Source organism: Triturus cristatus, chromosome 5_2, assembly GCF_964204655.1.
Source record: "Triturus cristatus chromosome 5_2, aTriCri1.1, whole genome shotgun sequence".
Taxonomy (NCBI): domain Eukaryota; kingdom Metazoa; phylum Chordata; class Amphibia; order Caudata; family Salamandridae; genus Triturus; species Triturus cristatus.
Window position 1 is genome coordinate 798,139,764 of NC_140588.1, and position 19,054 is coordinate 798,158,817.

General features: G+C 46.9%; 1 protein-coding gene and 1 pseudogene across 1 annotated transcript in view; both read left to right on the top strand.

Moving 5' to 3' along the window:
• Nucleotides 1-1,569, top strand: part of LOC146829290 (forkhead box protein F2 pseudogene) — a 38,655-nt pseudogene extending 37,086 nt beyond the window's left edge.
• The window catches only part of ADGRG4 (adhesion G protein-coupled receptor G4), a 1,724,535-nt gene that overhangs the window by 285,784 nt on the left and 1,419,697 nt on the right, over nt 1-19,054 (top strand). The gene's annotated exons all lie outside the window — the stretch shown is intronic.

Below are 19,054 nucleotides of genomic sequence, written 5' to 3' on the forward strand. Positions count from 1 at the left end.
AAAAGTCAATGAAAGTCTAAGGGGCTCATTATGATGGCGGAAGAAACGCCACCGCCGGGCCGGCGGTGGCGGTCCTTTTGCCATCACACAGGAAATTCCCACTGCCAAATTGGGATGGCGGTGGGAATCCAAATGTGTCCACGGCGGATGGGCTCACGGGTCCGCCATGGCTCTGCAAGGCGGTCCTTTTCTGCCCGCCTTGCGGAACCTGGACAGCATTGCGGCAGGGCCTTGCAGGCACCGCCGTAGGGATTACAGTATCCCTTTCCGCCTGTCTTCTTGCAGGGGTTATCCCGCCGCAAAAAGACAGGTGGAGACAAGATTCAGGGGCCCGTTACGGGCCCCCTCTATGTGTGGGGGTCCACTGGGGGAGTACCGATGGTACCCCCCTGCATTTCCATGCACCAAGTGGCAGCAGGGCCGTTTCTACCATTAGGCAAGACTAGGCGGCCGCCTAGGGCGGCAAAAGGACTAGGGTGGCAAAAGGGGGAATTTCTTTTTAACTTGAACCTACGAAAGTAAAGTTAGGTGCCCACCGAGTCTTGCCTAATGGTAGAAACGGCCCTGCGCACCAGCAGCACCTGCCCCCGCGGACCCCTCTGCAGCACTGCAGCTCCGGCGGAGCAGCGCAGCAGGGCCTCCTGAGCCCGCCACCCACCCCATGGAGCTGCCGGCCTCATCGAACCCCACGAAGGCGTGCGCCGGCCTGAGATGCCACCCTACTCCTACATCGCACTGATCGTTATGGCCATCCAGAATGCGCCGGCACAGTGCCTGACGCTGAGCGAGATCTACCAGTTCCTGCAGGCGCACTTCCCCTTTATCCACGGGGCATTACCAGGGCTGGAAGAACTCCGTGCGCCACAACCTCTCCCACAACGATTGCTTCAATAAGCTGCCCAAGGGCCTGGCCAGGCCAGCAAGGGCCACTGCTGGACCATCGACCCGGCCTCCGAGTTCAAGTTTGAGGAAGGTTCCTCTCTGCGGCAGTCCTGCGGCTTCCGGCACAAGTGTCAGGCGCTGAAGCCTGCCATGTACCGCATGATCAACGGCCTGGGTTTCGGGGCCTTTGACTTCCAGGCGCCCCCAGCCATGCTGGGCTGCCACTAGGGGGGCTACAGCTCCATGGTTCTGGAGGGGCTCGGCGGTGCCAACCACATGCCCCCTAGCCATGGTTCCAGCTACATGGCCAGCTGCCCCTCCGGTGGGGACTACCTGCCAGAGAGAGGCGGCAGCAGCAGACCCCTGCCCTCCACACCTGCCCTGGCCAGGGCAATAGACTGCCACTCGCCTTATGCCAGCCCTCCAGCGCACTGGAGCTCCTCGGGGGCTGGAGCCTACATGAAGCAGCAGCCCTTGCCGCCTGGTGGCGCTCCTGCGACAGGGGTGCACTTGGGGGTGGCCCCTTACTCCCTGGACCAGGGCTACCTGCATCAGAACACAAGGGATGAGCTCTCAGGTGAGTGCTGCCGTTAGCTAAGCGGGTTACAGCTGGAGGTGGATGGAGGAGTCTCGTTTAGAAATAGAGTTTTGCACAATGTTTTTTTATCTACAGGGTCTCATCTTTAGCAACCAGACTATGGTGCACAGCGCGTGCCATCGAATTCCTTCGCGCATGCATTCATTATCTTGTTAATTCACACATCCATTTATTCATACCTGCGCCCATTTGTTAATGCATTCACAGCATAGCCATGCAATCACTTCTCGTTTTCAGTGGGAAACAAACAAGCATTGGCAAAACCACTAGGTCTGGCCTTGGAAGATGGTGCAAGTTACTATTTTTGTTGTTTCTGGTTTTGAAAACGAGGTGCACTTGACGCCTCGGTGGTATTTAAACACAAGGCTCTAATGCACATCCGTGTACATAGTTCTGTGAGTGTATGGATACCATAACGGTCTGGCCTGGGCCTTTCGTTGAGGTTGTTTGCAGGATTGACTGTTGTGATCGTGTTTCCTGATAGTAAATGAGAATAGCATAGAAGGGTTCGGCAGTAGAGGGTGTGCCTCTCTAGCCTGGATGACAAAGGGATAGAGTGATGGTAGTAAAAGGGAGGGGGCGGCATTTTTCAATTCTCACCTAGGGCGGCAAAACACCTTGAAATGGCCTTGAGTGGCAGGCACCTGACATGTAGTGCAGGGAAATGCTGTGCATTCACTTTTGACATTGCGTACGGTGCTGCAGCCAGTAGCACCGTCCGCAATGTTAAAAGCCCAGGATGTGCCCGCCAGTATGGCCGGCGCATCCCAATATGTGTGGTGGGACCGCCACACGTCTGGCGGGCGGTTCCAGCACCGCTACGATGGCGGATCGTAATGAGCCCCTAAGTATTAATCAGCAAGAGGACTGACATGAAGTCTGCCTCCAGGAAAAGAACCAAAAGTCTTTAGAGAAATCAAATAGACAGACCAGCTTGGGTCTGCATGCCAGAAAGTGAGCAAAAAGGCTATAGTATAGGGTCAAATAAAAGTCTGACATAGAGACTGCTCATTACGAAAGGCAAGGAAAAGTCTGTCACACATCCCAGAAAAGACACATGATGTAGGTTTCATACAGTGAAAAATCACACACTTGACAATTCTGAAATTCATCATCATAGGCTTGTACTAACAAGTATACATGACATGGAGCAATCATGAAGGAAGGAATTGTGTTACATGAAATAAATGTTTAGAAAACACCTACATTATGAAAAATCATTGAGTGCCCATTGCCCTACAAAAAGAACAAGCATTTGATGCAATAGGTCTCGCGTTTGCAAGAGTTTGAAGTATTGGCATTGTAAATGACAATGGGCCTCATGTAGGTAGCCAAATACCGGTCGGTAACGGCCGATTTTCGGTAAATATGCCGTTACCGACCGGTATTCAGACAAGTGAGATGTAGGAGTCCAAAAACCACTTTTCGGTAAATATGAGGCGGTAAATACCGAATCATATTTACCGAATTCTAAAATACCGATTCATATTTACCGAATACATAATTAACGATTCGGTAAACATGAAGTGGTAAATATGAAGTGGTAAAAATTAAAATGACATGTAGGAGCACTCGGTAATTAAGAAATCCAGGAAAATCGGTAAATAAGAGTCGGTAATTAACACGGATTGAAAGCAGGTGGTAACCATCAACAATGCATATAAGCAATCCCAAAATGCAACAGCGTGGACAACATGGCCGCTATGTACGTCATTGCAAGGCGCCTACGTCTACAGGCAGCAGGACTGAGGGTGTGGCGACGGGAGGAACAAATCTACAGACAGCGCATCACACTATTCCAGCTGACTGATGCAGAGATACATGAGAGGTACAGGCTAGACCCCGAAACCATCATGGACTTAATCAGGGACCTACACCCACTCCTGGACCATCCAATAAGAAGGGCGCACGCCATACCCCCACATGTGCAGGTGCTCTGCAGCCTACATCTGTTGGCATCCGGCAGTTATCAGGTGGTGATAGCTGCGGTGGGTGGGGTATCCCAGAGTTGCCTGTCACGTTTCTTCAGGAAGTTCCTGGATGCCATGATGCAGAGAATGCACCACTACATAAGCTTCCCAAACACACAGGCTGCACTGCAGAAAACAAAAACTGACTTTTATCACATGGCACAGTTCCCCCATGTCATCGGCTGTATTGATGGTACACACATCCCAATCTGTCCACCAGCTGATACAGAGCACATCTACAGGAACAGGAAGTCCACCCACTCCATCAATGTGCAGGTGATCTGTGATGCAGGGAACATCATCACAGATATTGTTGCAAAGTTTCCTGGGAGCACCCACGACTCTTACATCTTCCAGAATAGTGGGATCTACACACGACTGAGTGCCGGAGAATTCGGAGAGGGATACCTGCTAGGTAAGTAACAGTGACGCCCCTTGAAACCTGCAAATCATAGTGTATAGAGGCATGTTACTGATGGTTCCCTTTTACTCATCCAGGCGACAGTGCATATGCATGCCGGTCATTCATCCTCACTCCCTACCTACACCCAGCAACCCAGAGTGAGAGACGATACAACGTGGCACACAAAACAACACGCAATGTGGTGGAGCGCACGTTTGGACTACTGAAGAGCAGGTTCCGCTGCCTGCACAAGAGCGGAGGCGCACGCCAGTACAAACCCATCACCTGCTGCAAGATTATTGCCACTTGTGCAATGCTGCACAACCTTGCCACGAAAAAAGGTACAGATGTGGAACTAACATATTTTGAGGACAACGAGGATGAGTCAGGCCAGCCAGAGGGCAACGCAGCTAGAGTGCCAACTGCAATCGATGGGAGAGAGAGACGGGCAGAGATCACATGCAACTATTTCTGAGTAAGTAAGGGGACACAGCGAGTTGTGAGAAGTCCTGACGTAGTTTTAATGTGGCACCACGCCATGAACACATGAACAGGCCAATCTGGCAATATACCATCTATACAAGGAGTATGTCCAGGGTTACGTCACCCAATGGGAAGTGGCTAAGCAGGGCTACATCAATGTTTGCGCATACGCGCTGCAGTGGTGGATGGCACGGCCTGTGCATCCTCACTAGAGCCAACCCCAAGCCGCCTGCTGCTCCTGCGTGCTTCTGGGACGGGGGGTGTGATGCTGCTGCTGGTGTCGATGCTCTCCGCAGCATCCCCTGCAGCAGTTGTCGACGCCTGACTAGTCAATAGCACCCCTAGTGCACTTGTCACCTGCACCATCCCCCGAGACAGGTCGCTGCAGCACTGTGTTAGGCCCTCCTGCATCGTCACAGAGCGCCGGCACAGTAGAGAAGTCGCAGTTGCCAGACGGTTGAGTGCCCTGCTGGTAGTGTCCCTTCCCTGGCGTTCCCGGCGCCGTGCTTCGATGTCAGCATCTAATTTGCTGCACAACTGCTGGATTGACTGGGACATGTCCCGAATGCCCGCAGCCATGCCGCTAATGTTATTGTCCATGTTGACTAATGTTGTCTTCATCACCCGCATGTGCCTCTGGACTGACATGACTGCCTTTGATTGCAGGCGCTGTTGTTTCAACATTTGGCCCTCGAGCCCCAAGAAGACACCATGGCCGTCAGTGGGTGCTGGTGGACTCTGGACACGCGACCTGCGGCGCCCTCTTGCTTCCGTCTGTGCTGCCTGTGAGGTGTGGGGCACAGTGGCATGGCTCCCTTCCTGGGGCCTGGTGCGGTCTTCTGGGCCCATGCTGTCGTCTGACGAGGTGTCTAAGGCTCGTAGCCTGGCTGCTGGACGCCTCCTCATTCTCACACCTGCAAGCGGAGATGTGGCCGGTGATTCGAACATGAGTGGCGATGCTGGCTCTGGTGGTGGTGATGCTGGCTCTCGGTGAGGTGATGCTGGCTCTGTGTGCGGCGAGGCTGGCTGTGTTGGTGGTGCGGCTGCCAGTGGGCCTGCTCCCTGGTCTGAACTTGTGCTGGCTAGAGGTGATATTTGTGGCCGGTGTGCCGTCTCTCCTGCAGCATGCCCTGTCCTGCATGATGTCACATCTGTGGACAGAAATACAACATTGGCTCAGTGTCCCCGAAGGGCTGCATTGCAAGCGTCACAATAAATCATTTCACATTCCAATATGTCCTCTGTCTCCTTGTGCCTCGAGTGCGTGACATGCCTTGTTGCCCTGTAACATTTACGTCATGGTTAGTGTTGCCCTGACTACATCTCCCGGAATGCATTGCCTGTCTGCACTGACACGTGTGGACTGCAGTGTGATTCTCGTTTCACAATGGGGGATGTGGGATAGGGGTAGGGGGGGCTACATTGCTGTGCTTTCGTCTTACCTTGGTGTGTTGCGGCTCTGGCAGAGCTGTCGGCGTCCCCAAGACCCACGACGCTCTCTTGCTCGATTGTGGCCGCCACCAGCTCCTCCAGTTCGGTGAGGGCAGGTGCCCTGTTGGTTCCACCTCCGGTCTGGCTGGCCTCCTTCTGGATGTCGCCCATCTTCCTCTTGGTTACAATCCTCAGGTCATACCAGCGCTTTTTGAGGACCTCAATGTCCCTGTGGGTCACTCCCACAGCATTGACCTGCGCCTGGATGGCCAGCCATATGTTGCGCTTTTCAGCCTCAGGCACTTGCAGGGATTGCCTTCCAAACAGCTTCTGGTGCTGCTTCACCACCTCCTCCACCAGCACCTGGAGTTCCTTGGGGCTAAATTTCAGCTTCCTCCTCCTTTCCCCTCCGTCTTTCTGTGTTCTCTGGCTGGACATGCTGTTCGTTTACCCGCTCGCACATGCAACGGCTCCCTGCCTCTCCTCTGCACTCCAAGCCTCTCCAGGGTCGGCTAATTATGTACACCTGCCTGGGTGTGGCCACTTCGGCTAATTATGTACACCTGCCTGGGTGTGGGCACTTCCTGGTTGGGTGGGCTGTCGTTGCACTGGATTAGCTGTTTCGTCAAGTCATGTGATTTTATTTACCGAATCCGTACATACCGATTCGGTATTTTCCGAATCGGTAAATACCACCTCGGTATTTTCCGATTCGGTAAATACCACCTCGGTATTTTCCGATTCGGTAAATACCACCTCGGTATTTACCGATTCGGTGAATTCCGATTCGTGATTACCGAATGTTACCGAATCGGTAACTGTTACCGATTTTTTACCTACATATAACTTACCGATTCTAATTTACCGATTCGGTACGGCTCGGTATTTAAGAACCGGTAAAATTTATTTACCTACATGAGGCCCAATGCCTTTTATTTATCGGTTTTAAAAACCTGCAAAAGGTGCGTTAACACACACTTTGTACTTAGTTGCTGGTTATGAGTAGGAAAGCCGGCAGTAACTACGACTCTTTTACTGCCAGCCTTGCTTCTCGTAAGCAAGGACTATAAGTATACTTGCAGGGTTTCAAAACACATAAATAAAAGGCATTGTCATTTACAAAGCCAATAGTTCAAACTCTTGTAAATACGAGACCAATTGCATTGCAAATGCTTCTTTTCTGTGCTGGTAAATATTTTTTCCCATGGAGAAAGCACTTCTACAGCATTTGGTTACAATCTGTATATATAGGCGCTATCAGTGTTTGAATGGACAGGCTGAGCGGTATGCTTAATCCAACTTTAGGAGACAAGGTCTTTGGCATCAAGTTTCATTTTCTCCAATGTGTCCGGCACTTCCATTATTATGAATGTTATGGAGCCAGGGAAGGGTTGTAATGTAGCCCGCATCCCCAATTTTGTGGCATTTCTGTTGAGGAGTCAACTCGAGGGCACTTTATTGATTTAGGGCTCAGACCGGATGCAGGTCAGAGACAAAGATGAGGTTGGCGAACCAGAGCTTAAAGCAATCATTGACAAAGCCTATTGGTCTGCCTTTGTTAAGCCTACGGTAAAGACTGTATGAGAAGCAGATTCTAGGTCAGTATGGGAGCAACGGGACATTTATTGATTTAGGAAGCGTCAAGAGTGTACAGCCAGAATAACTGCATGAACAAACATAGCACCATTTAGGCAACACTACTACCCCCTCACAGCAAAATGTTATCCTGTCCGGGCAGCGAAGCAGAACCAAAACCTCTCTCTGTGCCCAAATCACAAAATCAGATACAAATAATTCACTTTAAAGCCTATTAATTCAGACATCGTTTTTTGTGTGCCGTCTCCCCATTGTGTACAAACACTAAGCAAGATGTTTATGAGGACTTTCAGCACGAGTAACCTGCAGCAGTAGGCGCTATATCTGGCGGGGTGCCCTCCCAGTGGAGTCTGTAGCGCATGGGTGAGCTGGCACACTGCTTTGGGACTGAAGTGATGGCTAGTGAGGGAGAAGGCACACAGAGGGGCTGGTGCTAGGGGGTTGTGACAATAGTGAAGTTCACTAGGAAGTTTGGCACAGGACATAAACAATTGTAATAATACTCAGTAGAGTTGAGCTTCATAGTGAGGCAGGTTGCCCTAGTAGGGGTTTGGAAGTAGAGGACTTGAATTTGTTCATATTACCTGATTATTACTAAAGTTGAATACCTTTTGGGTGAGGATAGTGGAATATCTGAAGGGGTGGTCAGTAGGTGTTACTGTGAAGTCATGTCTTTTCCGTGGTTTGAAAGTGTGTGAGAAAAGTAACAAACAACCACTTTGATTTTATTTGGCCTGCTGTTTGTCATGGGGTTGACAAGTATTCACTGTAAAACTATGAGCGCACTTTGCCAAATGTTCCTGCCACCGTTGTGTCCGAGTAGGCAATGATGGAAAAGGTCCCCCAAGAATTAGGGAACTTTAAACTACTAAAACTATTTTTATGCTCCCTTCAGACATTCAGGCGATTAGTGAGGTTACCTTTTGAAGACCTGCATGGCAGTATGAAATGAAATGCTGACATAAAACTGAAATGTTTGTCGACTACTTATCAGTTTGTTATTAAATCGCACGGTCTGTTTTGCTATTTTATTGGGTATTAGTTGTTCCGAACTGCAGGAGCAGAATGCACTTATCATGGAAGATGTGCACCTCAAAGTCAATTTGATTTTTAACTTTTAAATTCTGTTTCCCCTTTTCTCTCTTACTCCACCCACTTGCACCAGCAAACTCCCTCTTATTTTTATTTTCCCCAAATGCTTGAATGTCTTGTCATTTATGCTTAACTCTCTTATATTGAACTTTGAATCCCATTGTTATTCTTCCAAAAATGTCCAGGGCTCCTTTGCCAAATGGTTGAGCAGGAGTTCCTTCAGTTCTTTAAAAGATACCAATGTCGGTTCTCTGTAATCAGGAGTGATCCTTTTGATCACCATTATTAAGCACATCAAGTACCATCTACTGACTGACCATTTTTGCTGTTAGACATAGCGCCATAACAGAAGGCATCTAGGTCCTTCATTCGTAGCCCCATAACAAATCTCCTCAGGACTTTCTTGAGTCAGGAATACCATTTTATGTTTCATGGCCACTAGGGCTTCCTTCTAGGAACCCCGAATTACCCAGCAAGCCCAGGTGCAGAGCAGCGACTATACTGTAGGAAGCCAACATTTATTTGGAGAATCAGCATATGTATTTTGTTCAGGGCTAAATACCAGCCTTGAAGTGCGGCCGGAGACCACGTCTGATTTTGGACATTTAAACTTTTTTCACTATGTTTTACGTGCTCCGATCCACTCATAAGTAGGATTGAAATGTAGAGGGTCACTAGTCTAAGAGTCCTGAGGTGACCACGGCGAATAACGCATACTACTTCCGCTTACGAAGGATGACCTGGAAAATGGTGATATGACTCGGTTAACGAATGCCTGTGTCTGTTTCTTCCTCTGACTCGGGGAGTGAAAGATAAAGTGTGGCCCACCTTTAAAGAAAGGTGTGAAAGGAATGCTTCCCTTGGGAGTTATTTGGTATCTCGTTTCAACCAAAATCTCCCTTGATGTGGCATGTTGTGCAGGCCCCTCAGAGGCTGGACCAGGCCGGCTCGTCACTACAGTTAACAGACATCTGTGTGCTTTTTCTGCCGGAGCTTGAAAAAAGAAGGTTTTCTTTGTTCGCCGTGTCTGTAAGGCTTGTGAAATAGTTAAAACATATTGTTTCTCCGGAGGTAGCTCAAACTGTCAGTTGAAATTAGAATTTAGTTACGCATGCTCATAAAATCACCCTTCAACATGAAGACAGGAGACTTGATCCTCCTTAAGAATTTTGTCAAGGCCCTGTTGCAGGCAAACCCAAAGTATATTAAAACAATGAGGTTATACATTTTGTTTAAAACCGTGTTAAGCCTGCCAGCTTTTTTTCCAAGATCCATCCATTCCTCTTTTTGAGCGAGAATGAGTACATTTGACGTCGGAACAATTTCACATTTCCATGTTTAATAAACTGGGCCTTTCAGAGAACTATTAAGATTTTGCATAATTGGAACCAAATTGCTATGGGGAGGTACAGCAGTTAAGTCTGATGTGTTTTCTTCTGGATCAAGGATGTTGGTAAACTTGTTCCATTATGTCATGGCACAATCTGCTATAATAAACAAAAATATACTATTTAAGTGAAATATTCCCAACAGTGTAATTGAGGTCTTCAAAGGTGCATTGGCCTCTGTAAATGTTTTTTTCACTAATGCTACAGTTGTTGGCCCCATGGCGTACAGTGTGGGCAGGTATTTTACTGAACATCCTGCCCTTCATTCCCACCCAGCCTCTTACCTGCTGCGTGCGAGGATTCACAGTGACTGCTATGCTACATATCCAAGTGGTAACTTAACTGTTAAATGTGTGTAACTCTATTTGGTGATGTATACCGGTAGCATTCCTTCCTGGGTAATTCTCGTTAGCCTACCGCATGCGAACTCATCGCCCAAGACACGGAGACAACAGGGCGAAAAGAAAACAATGTTAAATAATTAGTGGAACTGAACAACGGGTGCTAACCCGTTCCTGTGTTTATTGTAACATACGCCATCCCGAGTGAGCCATTGACGCAGGGCTTATTACTGCGCCTCTGTGTTCTGCTGTTTCCTGTTCATAACATATGGGAACCTAGCGCCGTCTAGTGGAAACTGTTTTAAAAACTCGTTCTTACGGGAAGCTGCCGAGGGGCACCTCCGCAGGCATCGTCAAGTTACTTACTGACATTTGTTTATTGTTGGCTTCTACTGAGTGCAGCACGCCGCTGTGAAGCCACGTACGGGCGCTTACGTTGTATCCGACTATAGGTGATTTGAGAGGTATTGAGCGTGGCGCCAACTTCTTGCTCCGAGAGCAGATAGCGATGACTGGGAGAATGCAACCTCCGTGGTAGGAGGCACAGAGCATCATTTTTACCGGCTGGAAACGGGGCACAACACTATTGTTAGGCGTGTGGCCAGCCATAGCGAAGGAAAACCAGGTTCATCTGAAAGACAATAGTACAACAAGCATTGGGCGCGCGGCCGTGAAAGCGAAAGTAATAGCGATCGCGATCAAAGCGAAAGTGATCGCGATCGCTAGGACGGGACGCGCTGTGTGGCAAGCACGCGAGTGGTGCGCGCGCAGCAGTGATTGGCGGCTGCGCGCCCCACGCTCGCGTGCACTCAAGCTTTAGGCCACAGGCAGCACTTTAAAAAATCCCAACTACAAAATGTCTCTCCGAGCCAGCGCAAGCGCTGGGGCTCAGCGAGACCTAAAAATGGCATTTCACAATTGAAAAAAAACCCACAATACATGAGACCATTTAAGCAATGAATGAATGTGACCTGGGCAGCTGGCCTTGAAATTCATACTTGCATGGCCCATCTTCCGAACACAGCTTCATTCTCGAGAAACACAAATTAATATATTTTATTTGCAATTTCTACAGCGTCATGTAAAGAGAAAGAGAATCTATTCCGTTTATTTATTTTTTATGGAAAAAAAACACCAGCAGAGGTGTGAATGTGAAAGCCAATTCATGGATAATAAAAGCTGCGCCTTTTGTCTATGAAGGTAAAGTGCAAATCCGTGAAAACAGGCTTGAGGCCTATTTATTTCAACTTAGGCCTTGCTATGCTAAATTAAGCAACAGGTAAATCATACATTATTTAAATTAATAAAACATTCTCCCAGCGTCTTTTTGAGAAAACACTGACATCGTTGATAACTTGTTAACCTCTGCTTTCAGATCCAACAAACATCATCCTTGTCTCTGGGAACTTCTCCTTTTCAAGTTCAGTTTCCATCTGCTTGCATCTGCTTCTGAGCTATGATATGTGCTGATAAGTTGAAAGCTTGGTGTCAATCTGCTGCATTTAAACTGCAAACCCAAATAATTTTTGGGCAAAGCGTTTGGAATTACTTCGCTGAACATTTCAGTTTTTCTGTTTAAAAACATTATCTTTTATGTAAAGGCAATATAATGTTCTGCACAAAATAAAATATAACATATAATATAGATATCAGGAAATTATGTTACTCAATTTCTATTTTAAATACACAGCATGAATAGTTATTAGTCACGCGGTGCCTCAAGGAAACTAAACAAATGTGCAAGACACACAGTACATGCATTTTAAGTTACTACAAAGATATATTTGTTGCATAAATTCTAAAGTGCTTACTATCACGCAATACAATTACAAAAATCAGGGAGGGGTGGCAGAACTGTAGAAATCTCACAACTTCTCAGTAAAATATTGCATGGAAATGTATATTCAAATCCACAGTAGAAAGGGAATATAAAAACAGGGAAGCACAGGAGAAAAGAGCATGGAATAATGCTTGAGTTTTTTCACTCAGGTATTATTGGTACTAACGTGCTTGTGGTAGTATCTGAATGTGTTCCAGAATGAAGGTTGAAATATCTGTTAAATTGCAGATAATATGCTGTAAATAGATCTGATTACCATATATAGATCAGCGATGAGTTGTAAACATATCATCAATTCAGGAGATAGAGGAGGATTCCTTAGTTGGCCATGTCTGTTAAGTAAGCAGATTGTAGGAACAATAAATCAAAGAGCCGGAGATAAGCAAAGGTTGTTTCCATGGGAATGTAAGCGGAAAGGGCAACAGGTGACAGCTGAAGAGAGAAGCAGGAGGCATTGCGAAAATGCTTATCTAGGCGAAATATTGAACAACGTTTAGTGTGAAATTGTGTATGTCTAAGCACTAACTTCTCAGAGGCCGTTAATGTCATCGACATTCTCACCCAAAAACACATTTTTATTGCTATTTATCATATGTCGTCTCACTTAGAGTAAACTGTACTAGTGAAAACAGGTTCCAGGGCACTGTACAATCAGCGTGAAACAGACTACAAGTGCAACAATGACATAAAAAAGTCACAGTAGGCGAATTGCAAACAGTAGGTCAGTCGGAGCTATTTTTTTATTACTGCCTGTGATTTGTAGATTACACTATCTACCCATACTTATGGATAGATAGTGTAATCTATCACATGCAGTAATAACAAGCATTTGCAATGCAATAGGTCACGCATTTGCGAAATTTTAAGCTATTGGCATTGTAAATGACAATGCCTTTTATTTATCTGCTTTTAAAAATAAACACATAGATAAAAGCTTTGTCATTTACAATGCCAGTAGCTGAAAGTTTTGCAAATACGAAACCTATTGCATTGCAAATGCTCGCGAAGCCTCTGGTGTCATGTATGAAAAGCCCGAGTCGGGGTGGGAATGCTGATGAAAAGAACAGGCGCTTGTGCCGAGAATGCTGTAATGCCTCATGAAAGCCCGAGTCGGGGTGGACAGTTTGCCTTTGAAGAATTTAAACACGGAAACGTGTATTGTTCTGTATGTTCTCTGCGGCAGCTCGCGAAGCCCCTGGTGTGATGTATGAAAAGCCCGAGTCGGGGTGGGAATACTGATGAAAAGAACGGGCGCGTGCTCTGAGAATGCTGTAATGCCTCATGAAAAGCCCGAGTCGGGGTGGGAATGCTGATGAAAAGAACAGGCGCGTGCGCCGAGAATGCTGTAATGCCTCATGAAAAGGAAACGCGTACTGTTCTGGATGTTCTCTGCGACAGCTGGCGAAGCTCCAGGTGTGATGTATGAAAAGCCCGAGTCGGGGTGGTAATGCTGATGAAAAGAACGGGCGCGTGGGCCCGAGAATGCCGTAATGCCTCATGAAAAGCCGACAATTCAGTGCCAGAGGTGGCACTAACAGACCGCAACTTCACCATTATGACCAAAACACCATCCTACTGCATGTCATTAACACACACGTTGTACAACCTGGGGCAATTACCAGGCAGTGGAGCAAGCGCCTTTCACAGACTGCACGGCTCTGTTCTGTCGCTCTCTAAGCACTCACTCTTCAGTCTGTTCAGTCACTAAAACTATGTTTTGGCATTATTCCCCCTGCGAAAAGCGCATCTGGGTTGCAAAGGATTTAGTGACGCGTTCAGGAGAAGAATATATAAATTGCATCCGGCGTCAGAGCTGCCATTTTGTTTGAAGAAGGCTGCGCGTTCTGTTATTGCTTGCAAACACACTTCCTTTGCAGGTGATGCGGGTCCAGCATTGCATTACATCACCAGAGGGGCGGCCAGGGGTGCCCTGTTGCCAGGATGACTAAGCCCCCCAGGAATGCATTATCACAGATCACTGAGAATGAGCCAGTGCATTTTTGGTTGGGATGGATCCTGGGGAGTGGGGGTAAGAGTCAGGAGACAGATAATTCTGCATGAACCATGTAAGAAATGTTTATAGGGAAATGGTTCCAGGTCAGAATCCTGCTGTCTCCCAGAACCGCGTGTCTGCCTCTTGTTTATATATGCATGGCGCTTTCACTTTAAGTGAAAGCGCCATGCATATATAAACACATGTGTCTGGAAGAGACGCCATGCACGAGTGTGTGCGAGCAAAATCTCCAGTCCAGGTGGGCGGGGCCCAATGCCGACAGGGCGGACACCAACCCCGCTTCCAGAGAAGTCGTACACGAAAGCGACGACAATACATATCGCAAAGGCGAAGCAGCGCTTACGCGCTGCAACGCAGGCGAGACCTAAAAAACTAGCTCAGACTGCAGCAAAGTTGAAATGTTCATAAACAATCATGGCTAGCAGCGAGCATAACTGCAGTAGTTGTCACTGGCTGGTGAAAAGGCTGAAGGTCAGCAATGCAAGGATGTATGCCACAGATACATGTTGTCATTGACATTGCCATTATTAGATACAATGCAGGGCTTATAAATGGGCCCCATATTGTTTATGTTTATGCGATATGTTTTTTTTCTTTGCTGAACAAGGTCGTGTTAGGGCCTAAATTGAGGCCTAGTAAGCCAGGACACACTTCTATATGTTATAGCAAAATTGTTTCAAAGGCATTAGCACTATAATCAAGAGTAAAACAAATTCTGCACATTGATAAATATGCACACAAAAATATGAAATGAACAAATGTTCTTACAAACATGGGTGGTGGATGGAGATGGATTCAGGAGACTTCAATATGAGATAATCATCAGCTAGGCTAGCTTGAACCCAGTGGCAAAGTGCGCAAGGGACCCACGTCTGGGCATACCCTGCCAATTTAGGGTGAACAAAGCAAACACAACCTGGCTGATGAGGGGTGTTACCCAGAAAACGGTCCCAGGATGCTTGTTTCCTGTTCAGGGAAGATCTGGCTTGGCAGTTCAGGCTGGACTGTTCTCATGAGGCACAGGGTCAAGACTGATTTGGATATAGCTGGTCCTGAACTGAGGTGGCAAAGTGAGCTAAAGAACGAAGATGGATTCAACCCAGATCTGTGACTGGGGAGAGTGTCTGAAAAGTTTCAGTGCTCCGTCCATCATCAAGAAGTTGGCTGTTCATTTGTTTCATTTGGCATCCTGTAATGTCTATCTTGTTTTCAAAGATCGTTCTCCAGAATCCAAGAATAGCTTTGTACAATGTTGGCAGTCTATAATACGCAGCCTTGTTGCAGTTGAGTAGGCAAGTGTTCCCAGAGTCAGAATGATGGAGGATGTGGCTAGGTTGAAAGATCGTCCCTTTCCTAAATACATTCCTCCAACACCCAAAAAAGACTTTCCTTGTCGGAGATGTAGAGTCTGCGGCAAAAGAGCAGTATGAAATGAGAGTCATATATACTGTCCCAAGTGTCCTTCTAATCCTGGCCTAAGTGTGCTCACATATTTTAAATTGTACCATACACAACTCAAGTATTGGGAGCAACCATGGAAGTAAAAGGGAACTGACTATGGTCTGTATTGCTATATAGTTTCTGTTTAGATACCTGGTTGGCAGTAGTTTGATGTGATTAGTTTCACCTGTTGTGTATACAGTCATAGTTGGTATTTCATCTTCTACTAATAGGTTGGTTCTCTCTAGCTGAAAAACATGTGCTGTTTTTATGTTGATGGTTTATTTTTTCTTCTCTGTGCTTTGTGTGTGTAATCTGTTCATTATGGGAGTATTTTAAAAATAAAAGTGGTGAGGTGCTTCATGGTGATGTCTGAGTGGCGTTTGGCTGGAGGCATGTGTGGACTTGCGTTTGGCTAACAGTGTGTAGTGACCAGCAGCAGTCACTACACACACACACCACCACTAAAATGCCAATCCACACATTCTGACAGCTTCCAGGCAGTGAGAATACTGTGTCTGAACTAGCATCTGGTTGGTGGTGTGTGTGAATGGAAGTGTGTGTGGCTAGGCTCCAGCTGGCAGTGTGTGTGAACTGGCATTTGGATGGTGGTGTATGTGTGTAGTAACTTGCTGCTGGTCACTACACACACCGACAGTTAAATGCCAGTTCATACACTCCGCTAGCTGCCAGGTAGTGTGATTTCTATGCCACCCCTGTGAGTGTATGAAAGTGATGGGTCCTTGAACAGCGCCGTTTGTTGATGTGAGTGTTGTAATGTACTGGACCTGTGGCTGGGACTGCAACATAAATCTGCAACAAATTGCATCTTCCTTGATAATTCAAATATCCATAAAATATCCTTTTAATGGTATGGGCTCACCCCGTAGCCTGTTGTTCCTATGTCAGGTTTCATTAATTTTACTTACCTCAAATACTTCTTGGAAAATCATTTTAATTTAGCCGCCGAGTCAAAATGGGAAACAGCGTTTACAACGCTGTCATAACATCGCAGTACTATTACAACGTGGTTGTTACAACGACCGCGATGTTAGTACGCCATGCATTTACATCGCAAGTCATTACAACGACTTGCTGTAGGGGGCGCTGAGGTATTGTAAATGAATTCCAACACCTTAATAAACAACCGCAATGGAGCGCACACCGCTAGCCCCTCCTCCGGGTCGCCCCAAGGGAAGCTGGTACATGAAGTTCCCGAGTAGTTCACCCCAGTGGGTGCAAGTAAGTACTTGTTTGATCTCTAGACCCGATACATGTCCCGGGTTTTAAAATATCGCCCGAGACATGGCTCGGGTTTCGGGATAACTTCCCTCCTCAGTAGAGAAAATAGTTAGGGGTGGAAGAGTGGGCCGCCAAGCAACCGTCAAAGGCCTCAGTGCCCGCACAGGCACGCAGGTGCGTCGTCCAGGAGCTCATCAGCTCAAAGCTCGAGGGAGCCATTTTTATAAACAACCGCAATGGAGCGCACACCGCTAGCCCCTCCTCCGGGTCGCCCCAAGGGAAGCTGGTACATGAAGTTCCCGAGTAGTTCACCCCAGTGGGTGCAAGTAAGTACTTGTTTGATCTCTAGACCCGATACATGTCCCGGGTTTTAAAATATCGCCCGAGACATGGCTCGGGTTTCGGGATAACTTCCCTCCTCAGTAGAGAAAATAGTTAGGGGTGGAAGAGAGGGCCGCCAAGCAACCGTCAAAGGCCTCAGTGCCCGCACAGGCACGCAGGTGCGTCGTCCAGGAGCTCGTCAGCTCAAAGCTCGAGGGAGCCATTTTTATAAACAACCGCAATGGAGCGCACACCGCTAGCCCCTCCTCCGGGTCGCCCCAAGGGAAGCTGGTACATGAAGTTCCCGAGTAGTTCACCCCAGTGGGTGCAAGTAAGTACTTGTTTGATCTCTAGACCCGATACATGTCCCGGGTTTTAAAATATCGCCCGAGACATGGCTCGGGTTTCGGGATAACTTCCCTCCTCAGTAGAGAAAATAGTTAGGGGTGGAAGAGAGGGCCGCCAAGCAACCGTCAAAGGCCTCAGTGCCCGCACAGGCACGCAGGTGCGTCGTCCAGGAGCTCGTCAGCTCAAAGCTCGAGGGAGCCATTTTTATAAACAACCGCAATGGAGCGCACACCGCTAGCCCCTCCTCCGGGTCGCCCCAAGGGAAGCTGGTACATGAAGTTCCCGAGTAGTTCACCCCAGTGGGTGCAAGTAAGTACTTGTTCTGTTGTGCAAACTGGAGTAGGAATAGTGAATAATGCTATTCCTAAGTCCAGCGCGCCCCCTACTGCAAGTCGGTGTAATGACTTGCGATGTAAATGCATCGTGTAGTAACAACGCGGTCATTGTAACAACCGCGTTGTAAAATCACGCAATGTAATAGGTTGCTTTGTAATGTACTATATTCAGTCAAAACACACCTACATTCTTCCTTCCAACTGTCTCTCCCCATTCTTGCTTGCCATCTAGCACCTCATTAATATTTTTCCTATACCGCCTATCTCTATAGCACTTAGAATAATGCCCTTGTAAGCAAATAGTTTACGCATCACTTTCCACACTGGAAAATCATTATTGTTTGCCATGTGATTCTGATCACCAAATCTGGAACATTTTCTAAGGAACTTGTTTCACATCAGACTGCTGCTCCTAATCACTCACTTCTACTTGCTCGTTGTCGTTTATTATTAATCATCCTCACTTCCTCTTTATTAACATTGTATTTCTTAAGTACTCCATCGTATGTTAACTATGCTCTATTTTATTTGCTAGTGTAATGATCTCTGTTAAAGATGGTTTCTGACACATCCATGATTCCTTTCTAAGTTTATCACTGTCAAACCCCAGCATGAACTGATCCCTAATTCTTTATTCTGAGCTTATTCCAAACTTTCACCACAACTCTAACTTCCTCAAATCACTAGTGTAATCTTCAACTGATTACCCCTTCTTTTGCAGCTTCTTACTTTCTAATAAAGTCAGTAGTTACTTTAGGCAATAATGCATATCTAAGCTTTTTACACACATTTCATAATAATTCAATCCTGCTGCTTGTGGGGTGCTTCTACTGAAAACTACGGATTTGCTCACTTCGAAGCAAGGATACTAGACTCACTCCCAGTCTAAAGCGTGTGGGATGGAATTATCACCAAATGGAAAGTTGCTACCAATGACATTGAAGCCTTGAGAAAGTTGCGGGACGATTTCCCAGTTTGAGCGACAAAACAGGTGTTGGCTGATCAGAAAGAAAAGAATAAAAGAAAGAGAAGATTTCTGAAACTGTGGTTATAATTTGTGTATAATTGCATTGTTATTTAATATTACTCTAAAGACGTATGCAGAGGATTTTGGAATTCCTGCTGCTTGTTAGTTGGAAAGTTCTGGCAGGTGATCAATTAGTTCTTGACCCTCTGGACCCAATGTAAAAATGTCTTTATTTTCCACTTTTCCCCAGTAGAAGTTAAAACAATGGAGCTGCTGTCACATTTTGTACTGTCTCTCTCAACTGTGGTAGCTTATTTTAACATTAAACACTAGGCAGTTTACCGAAAAATATACACTTGCCAA